Below are 21656 nucleotides of genomic sequence, written 5' to 3' on the forward strand. Positions count from 1 at the left end.
ACAGAAATAGACTGAAACTTGGCTTGGGCAGTGTATGTACAGCTTCATTATTGCCTCAAACTAATATGTATCTATAAGGTTTCCTGCTCTTTTTTTAAAAACAAAAACAAAAACATTATTGTAATTAAAGAGCACGAATGCATTACTATTTTTTCTTTTGAACTTTACTTTTTACTTTATTATTTCCCTTTCCGCAGCATAATTATATATTCAAAGTATAGAAAAGAGGCTGGCCGGTTAGCTAGTTGTTTAGACAGTGGTCGTGGTAACACCAAGGTCAGGGTTTGATCCCCGCACCAGCCAGCTGCCAAAAGGAACAACAACAACAACAAGAAAATATTCGTAGTCTATTTCTTTTCTGGACATTATTATTATAATTAGTTTCATTAGTTATTATTGCTAAAAAATAATTTTCTCATATAGAAAAGTGCTGTAAAAATCTTCTCCATGTATCAATCTGGAAGCAATGCTTCTCTTCCATCCAACCGTTTGAACATATCTCTTGTCAGGCAGAAGAACTGCTCTTAAGTTGGTTTTGTTCTTTTTTGTGGTTTGCTTTGCAATCTGTCCTCTGAGTGAAAAGGTCCTGAATACCAATATTTAAAGGCAAGATTTGAAGATCTTTTTGCTAATTAAAATGCTTTCTCTAGCTTAGACTTTAAAAATTGTTTTACAAAATATTTGGCTCTTTATTCCACCTGAAATTTATGTTTCTACGTGTTGTGTAGTTTTCATATCCTCAGTATCCCAGGTGTTAAAGTAGTTGGAAGTATCTGACATGACAAAGAAAGGCCAGGAAATGAGAGATCTCTTTACAGGAGGAGAGAAATCTAATATTCTAATTTAGAGAGACTGAATTAAACTTGTTGGGTCCTACCTGTCATTCCTAACCAAAGAAAACTCGTCTCCTTTTATTTTGTGTTTTACTTTCCAATTACAAAGAGTCATTCGGTAAAGTGAAAATAGTAATTTAAGCATATTCAAGGCCTTGTGAGGAAAATATCTTTTGTATTTCTAACCAAAGATTTGGCCAGGTTGTGTAGTTTTAGGTAGGAAGCCAGTTTAGGACCATGTAGAATTTTTGAAACGAAGAAAAATTCCATGTAAAAATATTTTGTATTTCATGATGGATCTGAGCTGGAAACTTTCATGCAGCACAAAGGACTTGCCTAAACACCATGCTAAGAGACTTGACCAAGTTTAGTACAGATCTTATCTGAACTAGGTCAAGAGTAGTGTCTCTAAAGGTGACCCCAATATCCATGCTGAGTCTGTTAGCTCAAGAAAACATGATCCTGCCAAACTGCAAAATGTACATTGTCTAACCTACCTTGTCAGACCATTTTCAGTTATTTTCCACTTTCTCCTTTTGTAATTTTCCATTTCCAGTAGTCAACTAGCCTGTTTTTGGTTCCCTCTTTTTCACTATCCATATTCTATTTTCATTCTTTAACTGTTTTCCCTTTAAAAACCTCAGTCACCTTTGTCTTAGTTGAAGTTGGGTTAAGTTTATACTGAAGTCTCTATCCTCTGCTTCAGTAGTTAGAATAAAATCTGTCTTGCCAGCTTTAACAAGGATCTGGCTCTGGTTTTCTTTGAAAGGAACACAAATATTTCGTTTGATTGCATTTCATTAATATAGAAGATATTTCTTAAAGTGCACAGGAAAAGCATCAGGCGTCTTGCTCTTCTCAAATCAACAGGCTGAGGTTCCAGTGAGTCTCATTTTTATAAGTTATGAAATTATGCATAAGTCAGCATTACAGTAGACTTTTTTGAGCAGACTTATTTGCTTAATGTTAAGCAAGAGTAAAATTCCTGGGGAAATCTGGAAGGCGCAGTTCTTGTAAAATGAGGAGAATCTTACCACAGCTTGATCCATAGTGGTTGAATTAAATGGAATGGCCTCACCCATCACGACCACTAGCCTTAGCTTTCAAAGAACTCTACTCCCTCTTTCTCCCCTTTCCTGTCCTAGCAAACTTTTGATAACCAAATAAGCAACATTTTCTAACAAGGAAAGTAATAATTACTACACAGGCCAGGTAGGAACCCAATCACATCTAAAGAGTAGTACTAGAACCAGGAAAGGTCGTGGGAAGCTGGCCGCAGGTGCTTGGTTCCTTTGTGGCATGTGAAAAACTTGATGCAGAAGACGGCTTGTTCCAGGAGCTTCACAGGCTGTTCATGACGAACAGTAGATAACCATGTAACATTCTCTTTAGAGCTGAATGAAAATCAAACAGACATCAACACTTCAACCTTAAGAGTGAACTAGAAAAGATAAACATGTCAAATTTTCATGCAGATGTTAAAAATGAGTGTCACATGAAAGTGAAAGAATAATAGATTGTTTTCTTCATTGATGGCTGTAAAGATCTTAGTTTATAGGCTAGAATTTGTGAGATGCACAGGATTTCAACATGTGAAGAGAGAAACTGGGAGTCAACAAGTATTTTTAACCTAGTGATTGGAATCAGTTATGTCCCAAAGGCAAAAAAAAAAAAAAAAAAAAAAAAAACTTTTGAGAGTGCCGAGCTTGAATTATCCAGTACGCAATTGTTAATGGACTTGGTGTATGAGGTTCAAAACAGCATCAAAATCCAGAGGTAAGAGGCAAGTACGTGTCAAGGTTCTGTTACGTATCTGTATATCTGGGCAAAGCTGATCAGGGGTTGGTATTGATCAGAAATTGGTATTGACATTATGTCAGTGAATTAATGTTTGAAGGTACGATAGTGGATTGCCTTGGTTGAATTCTTACTTCAACACTTGTTGTCCTTCTAAAAATTTCTCTGTTCCTAGTTTCTCACTGTTAAATGGAATAAATAGGGATGGCTTCTTCCTATTTGATTATTATGAGCAATAATATATTGATTTTTAGAATACTTAGAATTACTCTTATCATATAGTAGACTCCCAATGTTTGCTATTATAATCTTGCTTTTCTTTTTAGTATTGTGATTTTAGAATCTGGAGAGTGCTCAATATTTTACTTTGAGGCATTGCAGTTGCATTTGTTTCTAGTGTTGAAATAATTACGTACTAATAGACAAGGAAGAAGGGTGCATGTGGGGTACAGCTTATGAACTCTAAAGCACAAAGTGCTATAGAATGGCACTATAGCAATGGCAATGGGGGTAACTTATCTCCCTGTTATTTTAAAAAGCATAGTGCGAGAACTGAGTTTTTCAGAGGAGGGCACTAATCCTGATATGTTTTTGTAATACAATAGGGAAAGACTGTAATGAAAAGTTATATAATACATTCAAAGAAGTAATACAATGCATGTCCTATCATACACACTTGATATATATCAGCTAATAGAAAAATTATCCTGTTTTTAATACCAGCATTACATTTATTAAAAATTAAAAAAAATGTAGAAAGGCTTCTATACTAGAGAGACGTATTTTCAAAGTAAATCAATAAATGAAAGATATATTCCTTTTCAAAAAAATTAAAAAATATGCTTTTCATGGTGCTCATTAGGATAAACAATAGCTTTGCTAAAATTAAAATAACTTTTTAAAATGTAAATGTTTACTGTACTTTTAAAGTCACTATGAAATAAAAGTGGGAAATATATACATAATATTATTGATAAGAATACAACAGTAACAGCATAACTGAAATTAATGTATGTACTGAAATAATTTGGAAATCAAATGTTTCTGGTTTCAGAAATTTTGGCATTGAAAAAGGAATATTTCAAGTTACTTATTTAAAGTCAATTACTTTTTGACTTTATAATTCTTCCAAACTTGACTAAAACAACTACAACCAGAAGAATTAAGAATATGGACACATATACAGTTGTATCTTCTTTTTTCAATAGTTTTAATTGGGTAAATTTGAAAACCCTAACTGTTTACCATTTGTGGGGTCAAAATATTAGCATAGAAAACGTAGGAAGTGTTAAATTTTATGGGAAGTAGACACTGATTATGACATGCTGATTTATGAAAATAAACCATTTTAAAAGAGTTTAAATAAACAAGAATGTGAGTAAATATGTGAGGTGATGGATGTGTTAACTTGCTTCACTATAGTAACCTTTTTACTATCTATATGTATCCTATAACATCATGTTGTGAAATATACACAATAAAAATTATTCAGAAAAGTGATGAGTTCTTATGCTATAAGAAAGTCATAACTGAAAGATAGTTTATGACTATTGTAGCATCTATGTTCCCTGCTTCAACTTTGTTCTTCATGCTTCCTTGTAATCTTTCTGTTACCATCTGCAACTATTCTCATTCTACTTATTGGCTATTTCAAAATTTGTACACATCCTTAAACCTCTGACAAATTTTTCCACCAAAACAGCCAAAAAAAAAAAAAAAAATTATTGGGACCCTCACAACGGGTTATCACTGATTGTCTTTAAGCGTCAAGCGAATCTGTACTCTTCACTGTGTTTATGTTCAGACTCACTGCTGCCATCTTGACCTTCATGTGGAAATGTATCTATACCTACTATGTAGTGTGTGTGTGTGTGTGTATATATACACACACACACACACGCACATACATATACACATACACAAATATATGCAAGTTGTGAAGTGTCATTGATGACTGTCTTCAATGCATTGAGCAAATCTGTAGTTGACATTATTCTGAAGTCCAATCTAACAGCTGCTCCCTTGGCCTTCATGTGAGCCACGTTATCAGCTTGTTCCCCAAACAAAGAAATGCCCACCATAGGGCTCCTACGGTGATCCCCTCATAGATGCCATTGGCCCCACCACAAGTTATAAAAGTTTTGTTTTTTGTATGACCTAGAATTGGGTGATACTCAGTAAAATTATTAATTATAATTATTAGCAATAAAATAAGAAATGCACAGTATAAGGCACTGAAAGGGTCTGTATTTTGTAAATGAAAGATTATTACACCCATCGAACTGCTCTGAAATTGCTTTCTTATCGCAGAGGAAGAAGCTGCTAAGTCCACTGAGGAAGTAAGTGAAGGCTTCGTGGAAGAGGGTGTGTGACTAGAGACTTGGACAATGAATACAAGATTGCTGAGTGGACAAATAAAATTGCCCATTGCGGATAAAAGAAACTGCATGTTCCCCCTGCTCCCCAAGAAAAGGCACAGTTCACGTAAGAATGTGTTCTGTTAGAGAAATAGTGAAGTGACTGAGTCTGATATGTCAATCTCTAAGAAATCAGGAAGTGGGATAGAGTTGGTGCTGCAATCAAAGGAAGGACAGGCCACCCTTCATCCTGAAATGTGCTATGATTTCATTATAAAGATTGTGGATTTGTTCCCATAGGAAATCCAGAGTAACTTGTAATAAAATAAGAGCATTATTTATCAGTAGCATTTGAAATACTTCTCCAGTACAGAAAAGAGTAGGTGAAATGATAGAAATAAGAGACAGGGAGAGACTACACAGGAAATTTTCAAAAAAATTCTCTGTGAGATTGTAACTATGATTGAAATAAAGATACTTTGTTTCTAGTCATAAAGAATGTGACTATGTATAATAAAATACCAACTGTTATAGTTTATTCTTTTTTTCTTAGGACTGGAGAATAAATATAAAGAAGGTTTTATTCTTGAGTTTTTCAATAATGGATGGTTAATCAGTTGGTTTCTGTTGAATTATTATCACTCTAATTTGCTGTTACTCATGTTTTAAGTGTTTGTTCTCCAGATTCTTACCAAGAAGGTTATTCTGGGGGATCCAATTGTACAGCCAGGTATTGAGTCCTGTGGTGTCTGGTTTCTTGCCATTATATCTCCATAAAACCTGTTAGGCAAAGAAAATATCTTATTCTATGAAGACTCGGATTTCAAATTATAACATTTTAGATTTCTAAATAGGTTAAGAGATCTCCTAGTTAAATGCTTCCACATGACAGATAAGGAAATAAGACAAGAGAGGTTAAATAATGAGAACTATTAAAAGACTGAGGTCACATTTCCTGTACTTAGACTGAGTTCAATTAGGTTGAATGCAATTGTGATGAAGCCCAGGTGGTTTTAGGTCCCAACATGGCTTTAGGACCTGATCACTCCAACAACTTCACCTGCATCTCTTAAATGTATTTCTTCCTGATCACAATGTTAAAGCCAAAGTTATTATCAATGAAAAACACCCTCTGTTCTATTTTAGCATCTGACAGTATTTTTGTGTTTAAACTATCTGAGATAATTGGAGCTATGATAACAGTTTACCTCCACATAGGACTTTTCTGTAATCAGACACTTTACAGAGTTTAACAGACTCATTTAATAGTTGTGCACCATTAAGGCACTTTATCTAATCTTCTGTGGAACCTGGGCAAGGTGTGATGCAATCACTTTGGCCCTGTCTTCTGTTATGTCAGGAAACATTGACCTGAGTAAACACACAACACCATTTCCTTCAGAGATCTGGACAATGTCTTCCATTTTCTGTGAAGAACGAATTTGCTCTATCACCAAAGAGCAACAGCATAGCAAACACTATTGAAAAGATTGCTACAAGAAACTAAGGAGAAAAAAATTATCAGAAATTACTTAGAGTAGTGGCTGTGGTGAAACATACATAGTGCAAAATTTGCCATCCTAACGGAAAATGTGGTACATCTACACAATGGAATACTACTCAGCTATAAAAACGAATGAAATACTGCCATTTGCAACAACATGGATGGACCTTGAGAGAATTATATTAAGTGAAACAAGTCAGGTACAGAAAGAGAAATACCACATGTTCTCACTTATTGGTGGGAGCTAAAAATTAATATATAAATTCACACACACACACACAAAAACCGGGGTGGGGGAAGAAGATATAACAACCACAATTATTTGAAGTTGATACGACAAGCAAACAGAAAGGACATTGTTGGGGGGGAGGGGGGAGGGAGAAGGGAGGGAGGTTTTGGTGATGGGGAGCAATAATCAGCCACAATGTATATCGACAAAATAAAATTTAAAAAAAAAATTTGCCATCCTAACCATTTCTACGTGTACAAGTAGTAGTGGTAAGTATATTCATATTGTCATGCTACCGATCTCCATAACTTTCTTTTTGCAACATTAAACTTTCAACCCATTAAACAACTCTCCATTTTCCTCTCCGCCATCCCCAGGCAATCACCATCCTACTTTCTATTTCTATGAATTTGACTAGTTTAGATACATCATGTAAGTGGTATCATACAGTATTTGGTTTTTTTTTGTGACAGGCTTATTTGACTTAGCATAATAATGTGAAGGTTTATGTTGTAGCATGTGTCAGAATTTCCTGTTTTTTGGGATTTTTTTAAGGCTGAGTAATATTCCATTGCACATATATACCACAGTGTTTATTGATTCATCCTTCAATGGACACTTGGGTTGTTTCCACCGTTTAGCTCTTGTGAATAGTGTTGTTATGAACACGGGTGTGGACATATGTCTTTGAGATCTTGATTTCCATTCTCATGGCTATATATCCCTAAGTTGAATTTCTGGATCATATGGTGATTCTAGTTTTAATTTTTGAGGAGCCTCTATATTGCTTTCAGTAGTGCCTGTTTTTTAATAGACCTCTTCACTCAGTTCTTTTGGAAAGAGATGTGTGATACAAGATTGATTTCCTCTGCTGTGCATATTTGTGCAAGTGTTTGTGTGTGTATTTGTGTTTACGGAAGCAAGAAATAAAATAGAGTCATTATACAGCAATGAGAGGGAGATACTATAGAATTTATTGTACCCAGGCTCTTTTTTAAAAAAAAATTTATTGAATCAAAATTGATTATACATATTTTGGGGGTTCAACATTGATATGTTGATCTAATCAATATTGCTAGCATATATATTGTTACAAATTGTAATTATTCTTTATGCTCCTTGTCCAATCCCACCCCATCCCTCTTCATCTCCCCCTCCCCCCTCTAATCACCCTAGATTTCTTTTCTCCCTCTGAAAGAATAGTGGTTACCCTGCTGATTTGCTGCCCAAATGCTGAGAGGCGTGATCAGGTCCCCCAATACTATCATAGAGCAGATGTCTCTTCTGTCACTATGAAATGGGCTCTGTGGAGACAGACATCCTCCTTTCTTTATCTCTGCTGGCGACTCTCCCTGTGTTTGCTTGAATTTATTTAAGATTTATTCTCCCTTGTGATTCCTGATCTGTGACAATTTTTAAATTTAACTACTTTCTGTACAAGAACGATTTCATATTGCTTAATGTACTTTCCCACCAAAAAAAAAAAAAAAAAAAAAAAAAAAGACATGTGGAGGAGCCAAAAGTTTCCTTGATATCTTGTCAAAATCATATATAGTACTCGTCTATTTTTTTGCTCTTCCTTGTGTCTTATATTTATTATTTGTTCTTTTCTCTCTGTAAAATAATGACCAAACATTTTGAACATAGAAAGTATACTTTCTAACATTAATCATGGATGTAAAGCTTATTTTTATTTTATTTTATTTTTTTTGTCGTTTTTTCGTGACCGGCACTCAGCCAGTGAGTGCACCGGTCATTCCTATATAGGATCCGAACCCGCGGTGGGAGCGTCGCCGCGCTCCCAGCGCAGCACTCTACCGAGTGCGCCACGGGCTCAGCCCGTAAAGCTTATTTTTAAAACTGATTTTATAGAAAAAAGAAAAGAGGAAAATTCTCCAAAGTTCAACTGTGCTGACTATATATCATCTAGAACATTCTTCAAAAGTATGATTTTAACCTGATGACATCAGTTTCAAGATGAAGGTCACTGTACTATTTCTATAACTCACATGGGACATCCGTGTATTCTGTGTGATTCCAGTGACCTGTGGCAACATTTAAACTAGCTTGTGTTCAATGCTTTCTTCATTCATCCGTTAGAAGATGGTTTCTTGTAATATTATAGAAGTATAAACTCTGTTTACAGATTAATCTCTGACATGGTCTAGTCATTCTTATTCTGTGACATCCTTATGAAAATAATACAAACTCATTTTATGAAAGTTTGAAAAAGTATGAAAAAATATTTTAAAAAATAAGATTCAACCATACTGTTCATCCAGAGATATCCACAGTTTAACACTTTATGCTTTTATTCTAGTTTTTATTCTGTTCATGTAACTGAATGTACATGATATGATATATATTTAGAAAATAGTAATCCTTCATTGGAGCACTCTTTACAATAGCTAAGAGTTGGGACCAGCCCAAATGCCCATCATCAGATGAGTGGATACGGAAAATGTGGTACATCTACACAGTGGAATACTACCCTGCTATAAAAAAGAATGAAATACTGCCATGTGCAACAACATGGATGGACCTAGAGAGAATTATATTAAGTGAAACAAGTCAGGCTCAGAAAGAGAAATATCACATGTTCTCACTTATTTGTGGGAGCTAAAAATAAATAAATAAATACACACACAAAAAAACGGTGTGGGGGAGGGAAGAAGACACAACAATTACAATTCCTTAAAGTTGATACGACAAGCGAACAGAAAGGACATTGTTGGGAGGGAGGGGGGAGAGGGAGGAGGGAGGGAGGTTTCGGAAATGAGCCACAATAACCAACCACATTGGATACTGACAAAATAATATAAAAAAAAATAATAAAAATGCATAAATCTGGGGAGAATACACCAAAAAAAAAAAAAAGAAAGAAAAAAAAAGAAAGAAAGAAAATAATAATCCTAATAGTAATCCTTTTACATCTCACAGAAATATGATCTTATTGTATTTATTTTCTTTAAACCCCTGTTTCCTATGAAACATATTACAGCTGACAGTGTAATTAAGGATTCTTTAGTAAAGCAATTGCAATAGTCTGATATACTCATATGTATAAAGTTATTTAATCATTTTTTTATGTTGGGCATTTAGGTTACTTCCAATGGTTACTTTTATAAATAACTGCTATAAATACTGATTTTGTACATCTTGATTATTTTTTCTGTATATTTTCACATGAGTATCATATAGCCAGACAGTATAACAATTTTTAAGACACTTGATGCAATTTGCCAGATGTCTTTTAAGTTTTTAAAGTACAGAGATTATCTGAGCATCTAATAATTAATGGAAAAGCAAGTAATTTTGGAGAAAAAGTATTTTTAATGTCAAATAAGAAGTATTATAATAGGTATGTTATATTATATACTATATAATTATATGATATAATAAGTATATAATATAATAAGTAAATATTGTTTGTGTGATTCTTCATCCTTCTCCTGTTTTCCACTTCCTCCTCTTCTTTCCTCCCTTTTTATAACACTGACATTTCCCCTTTATGTGAATCAGGAAATCATTCAGGTATAGGGGTATACAGGGATACTTCAGAAAGTTTATGGACAAATAGAAATAAAAGATAATGCAAACTTTCCATGAACTTTTTGAAGCCCCCTCATATACATAATGTACATTTTCTCTGTGTTCATTCTGTCACACAGCTTTGATGTTAAGACCCAATTTCCCCAATTGAACTTTATTGAAGTTTCTTATCGTCTTGGCATAAGGCCGAAAATACCTACTCCATTAAGGTAAACCATTACTTTTATGCTCTTTAATCTACAACTCGGTTCTCAAATGAGAAATAATTTAATGCTGGGGTAAGAGCAAGTTAACAATGGATTTTGCTGAAAATATTGTTGGGGCTACACATTTACATTCTTGAAGAACGGCCTTCTTTTTAAGCTAGAATACTGGTGAAGTGCATGTACTCTCACAGTAAAAGTTTAGCATTTCATCTTGTACATCTTATTGCCAAAACTAATACATTTGGTTTTAAACAAGGTCATAGGATTTCTGCTCTCTAGGACTTTGCCTGAGAATATAGACTTAATCTGTGTTATTACCACTTGCTACTAAATGAGATTTTTATCTAAAGTGTCTGGCACTTATTAGGAAAATAACAGTATTAGTAATAACAACACAAATAGCAATAATGTCAGTAGTTAACATTAATTCTGGATCACTGACTAAGTGCCAAAGACATTTTAAGTGTATTACTTGTATTAACAATTTTTCCCACATAACTCAAGATGAGGTTGGTACTATTATATAAAATCAGGCATAGTTCTGTCTATGAACATTCTAGTCTAGTTTTCCATCATCTGTTGCCTGAACTCTTACGGCAGCCTCCTTAATGTACTCTCTTTCCACAGTCTTTCTCCTCTATGATACAGTGACTACATCTTGAAGAATATTTTTTTAAAAAGGAAATCTGATTACATCTCTCCCTAGCTCAACTATTTTCCTTGACTCCTCAATAGCCTTATTAGATATTTGAAACTTCTTCCTATTATCTGGTTCCAAATTACCTCTTCATTCAAATCTGACTCTTTATTCAACTTCTTGCTAACTAAACTTGGAGACTTGGGAGCTTTCCTCACAACTCTGACTGCTTTTCCTTTGGTGCCTTCCTCTCCCCCTCATCCCTTGAACTATTCCTGCACATGATTCAGGTCTCATTGTTACTACTGATGATGTTGGTTCACTTTCTGTGATTCCTACTGAATGTTCTCTTAGCATTATGATTCTTTCTTTTTAAAATATTTTTCACAAAATTTGTATTAGCTGCTCCTATTCTTTCTTTCCAAATAGAATTTAAGGTTTTGTGGGGGCAGAAACTGTGCTTACTTTGTTTCTTGGTATATACAGCACTTACCTTTCATGTGTGCTAGTCACTTTATAAATAATGTTTGAATGGATGACTGATACTTTTTTATGTCTTGACTAATGAAGGTCTTACTTTAATTTACTCTATTCTCAATGTCACCCAGATACCTCTTTTTTCTCTAATAATATTTGAAGTCAGATACTTGTGATGGTGTAGAGATACATGATTTTCTAATTGCTGGGTTGCTTTACCCCATGTCCCATATCTCTCTTACTGTGAGTCAAACACTCTGATGAAGAATGCAGAGTCATTCCCACTAAAAATGCAAAGCAAACGAAACAAAGAAAACAGAAATAAATTTACCTTAGGCCAAGGTTTGGTTGGTTTGCCATGGAGTCCTCCAACAAAATCAAAATTTGGTGAGTGGACGAGGTAATTCCAAGCCCCACTAGGAGCAAATGATTCTTATTTCAGCTCTCCCCATTGTTTCAGATAATGTGGGGGGTCTTCCTGAATGAAGAAAACAAAAAAAGCAGGGTATAGATATAATTTTCATGTGAATATACTATGTAATTTTCTAAAAGGAGATGGAATAATGCAGATAATGATGTATAAAGTGTATATATGTTGATAAAAAAGATATTTATTTTATGCATAATATAACTTACATGTAAAATTTATGTATTGTTTATATATTGCATGTATCCATTTAATATATATATACACATGTCAAAGAGAAAGTAAGAGAAGGCTACTTCTCCAATATGACCTCAGTATATTCACAATCATAAGTAGTCATTAAAACAAGCCACTATAGAATTAAACATGCATTTGTTTTCTCTCTAAATCTCCAAAAGTAACAGATGCAAATGTAAACAACTATTTTAGTTTAAGAATCAAGTAATTGTACCATACCCATGGAAACAGCTTTCCCAGAACTACTCAATCCAGTTTCTACAATGTAGCAATTTGGTCCTAGATCTTTGGTTTTCAAAGTGAATGAGGTTTTGAGAGCATGACTGAATTCCTTGTACTGACTACTGCTTTTGGTTCATGTTAGGAGGTTAATAATGTTTGTTTATTATACAGAAATATTTGCAAATGGCATCTGTAAAACTTTCAGAAATTACACAAATAGCGATTCATGTTCACTCGTAGTTCAGGTTCACTTTTATTTTTTAATGGAGAAATATATTAAAACACAGACTAATTACATGTATGTCCGTACTTCAACAAGACTTTAGGCCTTTAAAATGGATAACTTATGAGTAATTAGTGAAGGATTGTGGAAATATTAGAAGCCTTAAAGTATAAGTTTTTCAGTCTGGGATAAGGACACTGTATCTCTTAACTATGAAGGAATCCTTTAGCTAATATGAAAATAAATATTTTATTTTTAGATAAGGAAGCTAATCTACACAAGAGAAAACAATTCCATCAATGCTCCGTGGTCATCTAGAAATATGTAACTCCTTAATCTGCATATCTTTGTTCTTCGAGATATTAGAAGGTGTCTACTGATGTTCTATAACCTGAAAAAAAAAAGAAAAAGTATGTAAAACAAATATATCATTGCTTAGAGAAATTCTAAGTCCTTCAGTTTATAGTGGTCTGACTTCCTGGAATGTTCTGTACTATTTATGGGTCACTGAATTTTAATTGACCCTTAATGTAAGCCTTTTAAAATATTTGTGAGATTATTAGGTCATTTATATTTTAATTGTATCATCTCACCAATAATGGACAAATTCCTCTAATTTTATATTTATACAAGCTCAGCTTCGAGGGTGCAAGGAAAGTTAGGACCTCACACCACTGATTAAAAACATGACGTACCTAGAACTTCACTATGAAACTGATCCCACTTCTTCATATTAAATGTTTGGAATCAAAAATCAAAATAAAGTGCACATAACATATTTTTTACCCTCTCCATGAATGTCACCTGACTACTTAATTCTGACATAAAAATAGGTACATCGAAAGGAGGGAATAGAAGGCCTCCACCATACTCTTCCAATGTGTAACTAGGACAGAAACGGTGACTGCACACAATGGTATTTGAAGTAGCTCAGCCAGAAGCTCACTGTGGGGACCAATGGCATCTGCAAGAATGACATCAAACCAAGATTCTTGTAGTTTTGTTATAAGTTGCTTGTTCAAAACTACATCTTTAGAGAAATGCCTACTTAGCTCTTTTGCCTATTTTTTAATTGGGTTGCTTGTTTTTTTCTTGTAAAGTTGTTTGAGTTACTTATATATTCTGGATATTAATCCTTTGTCAGATGTATATTTTGCAAATATTTTCTCCCACTCTGTTGGTTGTCTTTTAACACTGTTAATTGTTTCTTTTGCTGTGCAGAAGCTTTTTAGTTTGATATAATCCCATTTGTATATTTTTCCTTTGGTTGCCTGTGCTTTTGGGGTCGTATTCATGAAGTCTGTGTCCAGTCCTACTTCCTGAAGTGTTTCTCCTATGTTTTCTTTAAGAAGTTTTATTGTTTCAGGGTGTATATTTAAATCCTTAATCCATTTTGAGTTGATTTTAGTATACGGTGAGAGGTATGGTTCTAGTTTCATTCTCCTGCATATGGATATCCAGTTATCCCAGCACCATTTGCTGAAGAGGCAGTCCCTTCCCCAGTGAATAGGCTTGGTGGCTTTGTCAAAGATCAGATGGCAGTAAGTGTGTGGGTTGATTTCTGGGTTCTCTATTCTATTCCATTGATCAGTGTGTCTGTTTTTATGCCAGTACCATACTGTTTTGGTTATTATAGCTTTGTAGTATAGCTTAAAGTCGGGCAGTGTTATGCCTCCAGCTTTATTTTTTTTGCTCAGCATTGCTTTGGCTATGCATGGTCTTTTATTATTCCATATAAATGTGTGTATAGTTCTTTCCATTTCTGAGAAAAATGTCTTTGGAATTTTGATGGGGATTGCATTGAATTTGTATATCACTTTGGGTAGTATGGACATTTTCACTATGTTGATTCTTCCAATTCAAGAGCATGGGATATCTTTCCATCTTCTTGTATCCTCTCTAATTTCTCTCAGCAGTGGTCTGTAGTTCTCATTATAGAGATTTTTCACCTCCTTGGTTAACTCAATTCCTAAGTATTTTATTTTTTTGGTGGCTATTGTAAATGGGCAGGCTTTCAAATGGCCAACAGACATATGAAAAAATGCTCAACATCACTCAGCATCTGGGAAATGCAAATCAAAACCACATTGAGATACCATCTAACCCCAGTTAGGATGGCTAAAATCCAAAAGACTCTGAACGATAAATGCTGGCAAGGTTGCGGAGAAAAAGGAACTCTCATACATTGTTGGTGGGACTGCAAAATGGTGCAACCTCTATGGAAAATGGTATGGAGGCTCCTCAAACAATTGCAGATAGATCTACCATATGACCCAGCTATCCCACTGCTGGGAATAAACCCAGAGGAATGGAAATCATCAAGTCGAAGGTATACCTGTTCCCCAGTGTTCATTGCAGCACTCTATACAATAGCCAAGAGTTGGAACCAGCCCAAATGTCCATTATCAGATGAGTGGATACGGAAAATGTGGTACATCTACACAATGGAATACTACTCAGCTATAAAAATGAATGAAATACTGCCATTTGCAACAACATGGATGGACCTTGAGAGAATTATATTAAGTGAAACAAGTCAGGCACAGAAAGAGAAATACCACATGTTCTCACTTATTGGTGGGAGCTAAAAATTAATATATAAATTCACACACACGCACACAAAAAGAAAACCGGGGAGGGGGAGAAGTTATAACAACTACAATTACTTGAAGTTGATATGACAAGCAAACAGAAAGGACATTGTTCGGGGGGAGAGAGGAGAGGGAGGAGGGAGGGAGGTTTTGGTGATGGGCAACAATAATCAGCCGCAATGTATATGGACAAAATAAAATTAAAAAAACAAATAAAAAACAACAAAAACTACATCTTTACAGAGATTTTCATAACAATCAGAATATTTCCAAAGGATTTTTTTCAGTAATGAAAAATATGTCCAATGTGTATCTTTTGGCACATCATATATACATTTATTGATCCATCGTGTGACAAAATCCTCCAATTCATCTCTAGTGTATGATGTAGGAAAATTATCACGTGTACTACCAGATGGTTCGTTGAGATCAAGAAAAACGGAAGATGAAAGTCTGAGAATACTCACCTTGTGACTCCTCTGGGCAAGCTCATCCAATATTGCCTTTAAGTTGATCCAGTGGCTCAATTCCATTGGCCACACCAGCACCTTTTCCCAACTCCCAGAACTGGAGTAACAACTCAGCTGTAGCAGCAGCAGAACTGACATCCACTTTATAGACATCCTGGTTAAATGCAATGCTTCTTTTAAAATTGTTGTTCCCTTCTATCATTACTTATGCTGTTTTCAAGGAAAATTAATCAGTAAGTTAAAATATAGCCTGTACTTATAAAACTAAATATGTTATATGAAAACTCAGAGCATGTAGATGGCAAGTGGAAAAAGCAAAATTTAATGACCCCATGTTTATACACTTATGTTTGATATCTCTGCTTTAGTCCATTTCTGTTGCTTATGTCAAAATACCTGAAGTGGGTAATTTATAAGAAAATGTGATTTATTTGCTTACAGTTTCTGAGGCTGGGAAATCCACAGTCCAAGGAACATATCTGGTGGTGGCGGTAGCATTGACCCCTCACATTGCAAGACAGTGGAAGCAGAGAGAGCAGAGAGAGAGGCTAACCTCATTCACTCACCTTTTAAAGCCCTCCAAACCACATCCATTACCACCATTTTTAATCCATTTCTGCATGATAGATTCCTAGGAATCTAGATTCCTAGATTGCAGGGTCAAAAAGTATGTTCAAATTTGATGTAAAAAAGTGTTTCTCTATTATACTTCCTCAGAAATAGTGTTCTCAGATTTTTGCATTTGGCCAATTTTCTGTAGGAAAACAATTAATTGACTTTATTTCCAATTCTTTAAGTACTGGTGACTTCCTTCATCCTTTATATGTTATTGGCTATTTTACTTCTGTGAATTACCTGTTCCTATCCTCATCTTTTTCTGTATTGGACTGTTTGTCTTTTTGGTTGGTGATTTGTACCTGTATCCACTATACAATCAATACCAATCCTTTGCCTGTTGCATGTGTTGCAGGATAGATTTGATAACAGCTAATTCATGTTAATATGAGTGATTTAATGATATTAACTACTGTGACACTATATTCATTCTATTTTTCTTTAAAAATGTGTCAATTACCTATATAAATTATGTGTAAAATTCTGTTGTAAACTCTTTCTATAATTCCCCTAGATCAAAGTTTTAATTTATTTCTAAAATAAATGTGTGCCTTAGGGTGGCAAATATTTGTTATGAGACTTGAGTGATGATTTTCTTACCAATAAAGACAATTAGGTTTTTCTCAACCTGGACCACTTTGATCATAATATGCTTCCCTGTTGTATTGCTTTTAGGAGGACCTTGAGAATCAATATAATTTGATTTTCCTTTATTCAATAAGGTTTATGTGATTTTGTGTTCTCTGCATTGTTATGTATTCTGGAAAAGATTATGACCCACCATCATTTGCATGGGTTAAAAAGAAAATGATGATTATCTTATTAAACCATGACAATTGGTTTAATATTTTTATATTAGGGTCATGTGAAGGACAACAGATTTCTGAGGAGAGAGAGAGAGACAATGAGACACGCTCATCTTAGGTATGGTTATTTAGAATAATAATCATTATTTTGAACTGTTTTCAAGAAACACATTGAATTTCACAACATATTTGTAAGCTTATTAAGTGATGCTAAGTTTTGTTTTGAAAGAAGTGAACCTGTATGTACACGTATATTTGCAGACATGAAAACTGAATAAGTTCCTTTAGAGTACTGCTTCTATATAATCACAACCTGCAATTCTGACTTTACATGCATTATCGAAGGCTGAATATGACAGTAAAAGCAACCAGGTGAATCTTTTTAAAGGGCAATGAATTGCTTTGCTATTCAGGGTCTTTTGTTATTCCATATGAATGTTATGATTGCTTTTTCTATTTCTGTGAAGAATGTCATTGGTATTTGGATGGGGGTTTCATTGGATGTGTAGATTGCTTTGGGTAGAATGGAAATTTTCATGATGTTAACTCTTCCCATATAAGAGCATGGTATGTCTTTATACCCTTTCGTGTCCTCTTTAATGTCTTTCAGTAGTGTTTTATAAAATAAAGTTGGAGGCATAACACTACACAATTTAAAATTGTATTACAAAGCTATTGTAAACAAAACAGCATGGTACTGGCATAAAAACAGACACTCACACCGATGGAACAGAATAGAAAACCCAGGGGTCAACACACATATTTACAGCCACTGATCTTTGACAAAGGCAACAAGAACATACATCAGGGAAAAGACTGCCTCTTCAATAAATGGTGCTCAGAAAACTGGACATCCATATGCAGAAGAATGAAATTGGACCTATACCTCTCATGATATAACAAAATCAACTCAAAATGCATTAAAGACTTAAATATAAGACCTGAAACCATAAAGTTACTAAAGGAAAACATAGGGAAAACACTCCAGGAAGTAGGACTGGGCAAAGACATTATGAATAAGACCCTAAAAGCGCAAGCAAAAACAACAAAATAAGCAAATGGGATTATATCAAAATAAAAAGCTTCTGCACAGCAAAAGAAACAATGAACAGAGTGGAAAGACAACCAACAAAATGGGAGAAAATATTTGCAAGCTATACATCTGACAAGGGTTTAATATCCAGAATAGACAAAGAACACAAACAACTATACAGTGAAAAAAACAAATAATCCCATTAAAAAAACAGGCAAAGCAGAGAATAAACATTTTTCAAAGGAAGACATACAATTGGCCAACAAACACATGAAAAAATGCTCAGCATCACTAGTCATCAGAGAGATGCAAATCAAAACCACATTGAGATACATTGAACATCTCACCCCAATTAGACTGGCCATTATTAAAAAGACCATGAATAACAAATGCTGGAGAGGATGTGAGAAAAGGGGTACTCTTCTACCTATTGGTGGGATTGTAAATTAGCACAGCCACTATGGAAAGCAGTATGGAGGTTCCTCAAACTACCACAGACAGAACTGCCATATGATCCAGCAATCTCACTACTGGGTATATACCCAAGGGAATAGAAATCATCATGTCAAAGGGATGCCCTAACACCTAAACCTAAACCTAATTCCTAACCCTAACAATAACCCTAAACCTAACCCCATGGTCAGCATGTTCATCACAGCTCTATTTATAATAGCCAAGCTATGGTACCAACATAAATGTCCTTCAACAGATGACTGGATAAGGAAGACGTGGTATATAAACACAATGGAATACTACTCAGCCATAAAAAAGAATTAAATTTTTGCCATTTGCAGCAACATGGATGAGTCTGGAGAAAATTATGTTAAGTGAAATAAGCCAGGCAAGTGAAGATAAATACCACATGTTCTCACTTATAAGTGGGTGCTAAAAAGAAGGAAGGAAGGAGGGGGGAGGGAGGGAGAGAGAGAGAGAGAGAGAGAGAGAGAGAGAGAGAGAGAGAGAGAGAGAGAGAGAGAGAGAGAGAGAGAGAGAGTCAGAAAGAAAGAGAGTGTTAAGAAAGAAAGAGAGAGAAGGAAAAAAAGACCACAGTAATTTGTTGAACTTTCAGAAGGAAAGAAGAAACCTAAGGTTACTAGAGATATGGGGGAGGGAGTTGTTGCTTTGCCTCACATGAATTTATCACCTCTCTTCTCCTGGGTGACTGAGATGCAAAGTATTACTCAAAGCCCATTTCTTCTGAGCAGTGAGAGACTGCGAAGGGGTTAATCTCCCAGAACCCTCAAGAGAGAAGCATTCCTTCCATGGGAAATTAACAACAAACTGGGGTTCTCTCTCCACATTTATTCCCCAGACCAGGAAGTTACAGGAAAAGAACATAGGTGGAGTTACAGCTAAATATATTTTAACAATAGAGGCTGATAACAGTGAAACAAGCAAAGTGACATTCCATAATGCAAGGGTTAAGTTGATCCACCAACAAAAGCTTGATCTTAGCAAACACTGTTTTTCCCTATAGCAATTTCCCCAGTATTTTACATATCAATCACTAGGTTAACCAAGGACATCTGTCCTTGAGCCAGCAACTCTTTATCTATAACAGAGACTTTTGCCTGAGGAAAGTTTCCTGTCTTTTGCAAGGTTAACATTTCTATACAAAATTTCAAAAGGCTAAGCTAAACCTGAAACTACAGGGCTTTGTAGAATAGGCCCTGTGAAATACATTTGCTTTATAAATGTTAGTATATTCCACAGGGAGGGAGAGGGTTTGGGGAGGAATAGGTCAGGTAAAAGGCATAAGAAAAATCATGATTTGTAGTAATGAATATGCTAATAATAATAACAAAACCAAGGCAATGAAGAAAACCAGTGTTCAGTCTCTGTACAGTTCAGCTGCCCCCCACCCCAAAAAAGCCATAGGAAAAGAGAATTAGTTCATAAACAGAAAACTTTCTTAAATAGTTCAATTTTACAGTAGGAGTCAGGTAGGATCCTTACATATCTGATTTTCCATGCAATATATGGGGAAATGATGTAAACTGGCAAAGGCAAACATCAGGATATAACTTTTAGCTTTTAGGAAAGAGGTGTTGTTGAACCTGGAGTACATCAAGGCCAAGCAGTATTATTTGCCTTCCAAATCCCCAAAGAAATATGTGGGCTCAAGATCTTTGGTCTTGTCCCCTAACCTAAGTCTCAGAGTCCAATCCTTTTCCTCTAGGTCCTGGCTTTGAGTTTCTTTACATACTGCCAAGGAGAACATTTGACTTTCAGGGAATATTTTGATTTGATATTTACTTAAACTGAAACTGTCATTTTCTTTTTATAAGATGTCTAAAACTACTAATAAAAGTGATTTTACTCTACAAACCATGCAATTACCATTGTTCCCATACTGTCCATAGTGCAATGCTTCATCTCCTTCATGTACCTAACCCCAATTTCTCTATTCCCTTTGTAAATCTTATAAATTGTGATCAATTGAGATCTTACTGAAGGCTAGAAGTTATCACCTCTCATGTGTTATTGTCAATGAGATTCTTTTTGCCAGTTATCCATGAGTTATCCAGTGCTCAAGTCCCATCTTGTGGTTCTGCTGTTTAGAGCCACTTCTGATACAAACTGTCCCAGTCTGTGTTCTCCTCAGAAAGCAGAGCCTGAGATAAGGATTAGAACAAAACAGTTTATTTTGTGAAATGGCCCTAGGGTACAGGAGTAGGGGATAGGGAAGGGTAAAATAGGAAAGGAGGAAAGTCACTACAAATATGTGTTACTAAGTAATCATCACTGTCAGTAACTGGGACTTAAGCCCACCAGGACCCAGGAGGAATGTGTGCAGTTGAAACAAGGGAACATTTATCATTAGCTGCTGCTGCTCACACTCTGGGGTTATGCATATGTGAGTGAGTGCTAGGTGAGTTCCTTCAGGAATTCCATGCAGAGATGTCAGAGAAACCCTAGAGCAGAAAGTGAGAGATCTGTGCTATCTCAGAACATGACTGTGCAGAGCCCTTTGCCACAGCAAAGGCTAAAGGAAAAAATGAGCTAAAAAGGTATGAGATGGGGCATAAGAGGGGTGAAATACACAACAGGCCTCACTTTTTTTCTTATTGCTTCACTTTTACAGTATATTATTCTTTGTATGGATGAAGTATTTTTGATTATCTCTTAGGTTGCTAATAAGGTTATGCCTGATATTTTTTTAATAGATACAATGATTGTACATATTTATGGGGTACAATGTGATGTTTTAATGCATGTGTACAATGTGTAATGTTTGAATCAGGGTAGTTAGAATACCTGTCACCTCAAATTTTTATCATCTTTGTTCTGGTAGCATTCAAAGTTCTCTCTTCTAGCTATTTCAAAAAATAAAATTAATTATTGTTTACTATAGTTACCCTACTGTGCTATGGAACACTAGAATTTAATATTCCTATCTAGCTGTAATTTAGTATCTCTTAACCAACTCCCCCCTATCT

General features: G+C 35.0%; 1 pseudogene; it reads right to left on the reverse strand.

The window, feature by feature from the left end:
- Positions 1-1946: 1946 nt before the first annotated feature.
- On the reverse strand, positions 1947-15915 carry LOC134386389 (UDP-glucuronosyltransferase 2B18-like; annotated as a pseudogene).
- Positions 15916-21656: the final 5741 nt, after the last annotated feature.

This window comes from Cynocephalus volans, chromosome 9 (assembly GCF_027409185.1).
Source record: "Cynocephalus volans isolate mCynVol1 chromosome 9, mCynVol1.pri, whole genome shotgun sequence".
Taxonomy (NCBI): Eukaryota; Metazoa; Chordata; class Mammalia; order Dermoptera; family Cynocephalidae; genus Cynocephalus; species Cynocephalus volans.